Consider the following 5,000-nt stretch of genomic DNA (forward strand, 5'->3'; position numbering starts at 1 on the left):
TCACTTGCTTTGTGTGCGGTCACAGACTACAGCAGAGTGGCACAATGGTGGAAGTGTCGAGAGGCAAGGAGAGCTACTACAACTCAGTGGCCAGAGGGAAATAACTCGCGAGTCAACGACACACAGAAAACATTTGTGGCGGGCGGATGAGAATATTCCAGACAACATCACAGCACAATGGCAGCTGTGACAGAGAAGGCAGGCGAGAAGCCAGGAAGGAAAGAGAGGAACACTGGAGGTCAAATGTGCTATTTCACACAGTGATTTCTATTGTGAGAAACATGTCTCAACTTTGTGCCGAGCTGGCTGAGAGGACAGATATGATTGCTTACTTTAATTAGCTTCCTTCATACAGTAGCATTACGTCATTTGGCACTATAGCACACCTCACTATAGCCGCCTGCTTACTTTAATTAGCTTCCTTCATACAGTAGTATTACGTCATTTGGCACTATAGCACACCTCACTATAGCCACCTGCTTACTTTAATTAGCTTCCTTCCTACAGTAGCACACCTCACTATAGCCACCTGCTTACTTTAATTTGCTTCCTTCATACAGTAGCACACCTCACTATAGCCACCTGCTTACTTTAATTTGCTTCCTTCATACAGTAGCACACCTCACTATAGCCACCTGCTTACTTTAATTAGCTTCCTTCATACAGTAGCACACCTGGTATAAGATTTTTTATCCCATTTTTATCCCCCGTTTGTGCTAATTTTAATTTATTTATCCTGGTTGCTGCTCCACCCTCTGCCGGGAGAGCTGAAACTGGCTCCATGCTTCCTCCGAGACATGGGCGGTTAGCCAGCCGCTTCTTTTCACCTGACAGGGGAAGCTTCACCGGTAGGACATAACACGTGGGAGGTTCACGCTATTCCAAACAGTTCCCCTCCCTCTGAACAGGCGCCCCTAATGACCAGAGGAGGAACCACATTAGCAACCATGATATTGCATGTTTTGTTGAAGGGGTTCCTATATGAAGGAAACCCCCAGGGGGCACGGGAAGGAACATGCAAACTCCACACAGAAAGGCCCTTTTGACGAGCCCACCCGGGCGGTGGGCACTCGAGGACATGCGGACGGGCACGCATTCCTTCAGCGTTCACAGCGTCCCAGGTGGGAATCGAACCCAGGACCTTCTAGCTGTGAGGCGACAGCGCACTGCACCACCATGATCCCCCTTAAAAGTATTTCTTATCTGATTACTCAATTAATTGTTGGAATAATCGGTAGAATACTCGATAATATTTCAGTCTCAAGAGTGACAAGAAGTTGGAGCCAGGGTCTAGAAAATGTGCTGGAGGCTATAAGCTAACTAGCCGTCTACTAGAAGGCCTCAGGCTATATAGCTATGAGCTAACTAGTCATCCACTAGAAGGCCTCAGGTTGGACAGTTGAGCATGGAGGCTATAAGCCAGGGCCCGACACGTTTTGACTCACCGGTCAAGTGGCCGGTAGATGGAACAAATCCACTCGCCAAGCATATTTTTTACCGGCCCAAAATAATAAATCACATTTTTGTGTCACATATACATATAGCCATATATATTAGTGTTGTCACGATAGCAAGATGTTACCCTGCGATACTATACCACCCAGAAAACCCCGGGTAGTATCACGATACCCACGGAGAAAGGTTTGTTTTGTTTTTGTTTTATGAATGTGCAATGCATTATTGACCTACACAAATGATAATGTAGGCATGGGCCGATATGACACTTTGATGGTACGATAACCTTAAACAAAAATACCATGCATGTGAGGAGATGGGAGGCATAGAGATCCAGTGTAGTGCGGTTGTATTGAGTTTTCTGTGACATTTTCTTCAATGTATGAGAAAGACAGCGATGGACTCTCAGTGTGCGTGTGTGTGTGTGTGAGAGAGAGAGAGAGAGAGAGAGAGAGAGTGACCTGGTGTGTGTGTGTGTGTGTGTGTGTGTGTGTGTGTGTGTGTGTGAGTGAGTGAGTGACAGGTGTGTGTATGTGTCTCTGCATGCAGCGAGGACTGTGTTGACAGCAGAATAGATCTCTCTGTTGGAGAGGAGTCACACTTTGCATCAAATCATTACAACCCAACTGTGTGTGTGTGTGTGTGTGTGTGTGTCTCTCTCACACACACACACACACACACACACACACACACTAACTATAGAGAGGCAAGACTACAACACTTCCCATGTTGTTTGGAGAATCTTTGAGCTGTGTGTGTGTAGCCACTTCTTAACATGCAGTGGAATCCGTATTATAACCCGCTCCTAGCCGGTTGGCCTGCATGTTAAACAACAATTAGCCGGCCTACGCGCACTCCCGCGAGTCCGTATCATATTCATCTCGGTCCCCTGTATAGGATCCGCATTACAGCAAAAGCGGCTGCTGTTAAACACTGGCAGCTCATAATCCCGATCATGTCTGAGTGGGCGGGTGGTGGCACTTCACGTTCACGTAGTTTATTATTTAATTAATCGTTCGGGCAATCGCTTATATCAACAAATTAAATGAGCAAACTCACGGTTTCCTCAAGTGCTGCAAATGGCTTGAATTGTTTGGATCCCAACGCGCTTCAGCTATGCAGGCAGGCAGGTCCGGTGCATCACAGAGGAGGGATGCTTACTGCTGCGCTGCTGATCCATGTCAGAAAAAGTGAGACATAGGCCTAGCCTAACTTTTGTGGGGAGAAATACATTGAAAACTAGTCAGATATGACTTGAATGCCACTTGTAAAATAAATCACCCACAGTGATTGACGACGGTCCGACCACTATTTTGACTGGGCGGCGTTATGTAACAAAGGCGGAAGCGCTCATTTTTGGCACATTGCCACCTCTCGTGGTCGGAATGGACCCTCCGTTAAAATGGCATGTTTTTGAATGGAGTTTGGTTATAGATTAACTAAAGCTGTTTCAATTTAGCACAGCGCCAACGACTCACACGACAACTATTTGTCTTGTAGGGAATAACGTGCATGCTCCCGCACCCCCTCCCCCCGCCCACTGGCAGAGAGAATACTGACCATTTCCAGCTGTTTCTAAACAAAGACCCCTCATGTTTAAAAAGGTAAAACCGGAAAATATCCTGCTCTGGCTAGCCAGACATGATCCAGACTTCATGTTTAAAAGCCACTTGTGTGTCTGTGTGTGTGTGTGTGTGTGTGTGTGTGTGTGTGTGTGTGTGTGTGTGTGTGTGTGTGTGTGTGTGTGTGTGTGTGTCCACTATCAGATGCGTGATGATGGCAACATAGAGCAACAGAACAGCAACATCTTCTAGAAAGAAATGAGATGATCCTCAAGAGGAAAAAGGGGCTCATTGCAGCAGTAAAGAACAGTGTATAAATAACACTACCATACATGTCATTCAATATTTTTAATTAAAATGTAATAGGTGTCATGAACACGCTGCTGCAAGGTAAATACAAGTATTTATCTCTCTCTTTTACAAGAACAATCTGAGCCTGTGTCTTGAGCCTTGTTTAGTGGATGTACATGCAGGGTGCCAAGGCAGGAGGGGAATGTGGGCAAAGCGACTGAAGCGATCTTGGCTAATAATTCACCGATTTCAAAAATGTCTGCTCACATGACTTAAGTTATACATAAACAGATATGAAAATAAGATCCAGTTTGAAAAAATTTCAAAATGCTCCATTTTCATACGAAAAACAATGTGTCCGTTTCAAACGGTGTAACTGTCACTGCCCACATACTTCCATGCATCTTTCACGTTGGTATCATGTTAAGCAATACATCCACTAGTGGGCAGTAGAGAGTCAAATGTGTCAAAGTGTGTGTGGTCCTGCTCCGTTTCATCCCTATCCGTAAGCTTTCAGAAAACGTGCAGAATTCTGCAGGAAATGAATGCAGAGTACGGACGTATCCGTATTTAATGCTAGGCATAATTGGGCCATAAGAGGTCTTGTGTTCAGTCTCTCTCCATGAACTGTGAATGCTTGCCTGTCTATCCCAACATGGATAATGTGTGAGAGGATATTATACACAGTGCAGTTATTGTCATCATAAACATCTCCCTTGTTTTTATCCCATAAGCTTGACTAGTCGAATAGGATCTGTAGTTTCCATCTCAGTGACTGTTACATAACGTAAGCAATGCATATAAGAACTGGTTTTTAGACAACCTGCATCTGTCTCTCTCAACTAGAGGTCTGCTACCCGACCTGAACCCAGAGACAACCTGCATCTGTCTCTCTCAACTAGAGGTCTGCTACCCGACCTGAACCCAGAGACAACCTGCATCTGTCTCTCTCAACTAGAGGTCTGCTCCCCGACCTGAACCCAGAGACAACCTGCATCTGTCTCTCTCAACTAGAGGTCTGCTACCCGACCTGAACCCAGAGACAACCTGCATCTGTCTCTCTCAACTAGAGGTCTGCTACCCGACCTGAACCCAGTGGCGGTTCTAGAGATCTGGAGGCTCCAAGCGAAGACCAACGTGTGAGGCCCGCCCATTTTGCTTCAAGCAATCATATAGCTCGTGACAGGCATTTTGCATTTATGATCATTTGTGACCGCCACTTCATGTCATCTAGAGCCTTAATTTATACATAGTTAACATGACTACGAGTGTGTTTAACAGACACACAGATATGCAAGGCTGTAGCACATTCATGAGTTATTTACTCACATTTTCCAGCTGAATGGGACTTTGAAGAGTACATTTTGTTTTAAGGCAGGTAGCCCACTGTACTGTTGCCTATTCAAACCAATGATCTGTAAACATGTAGATAATCATGACAAATAAGTAGGGGTGTCACGATACACTCAGTTCACGATACGATACGTATCACGATACTGGGTTCACGATAACGATACGATACGATACGATTTTAACAATATTTTTTTAAACTTGAATAATGACAATATATGACTGGAAAAGTAGTATTTTATTTGAAATGCACAAATACAAAACATGCTGTTGTGGGAAATTGTTATTACAATAACAACTAGAAAAAACATGAGATTGGAGATAAGGCTTATCTTGAAATAG

General features: G+C 44.6%; 1 protein-coding gene across 3 annotated transcripts in view; it reads right to left on the reverse strand.

Moving 5' to 3' along the window:
- The window catches only part of LOC310786345 (protein MTSS 1-like), a 247,430-nt gene that overhangs the window by 138,665 nt on the left and 103,765 nt on the right, over positions 1-5,000 (reverse strand). The gene's annotated exons all lie outside the window — the stretch shown is intronic.

The sequence above is a fragment of the Poromitra crassiceps genome (assembly GCF_964638095.1).
Source record: "Poromitra crassiceps genome assembly, chromosome: 1".
Lineage (NCBI taxonomy): Eukaryota > Metazoa > Chordata > Actinopteri > Beryciformes > Melamphaidae > Poromitra > Poromitra crassiceps.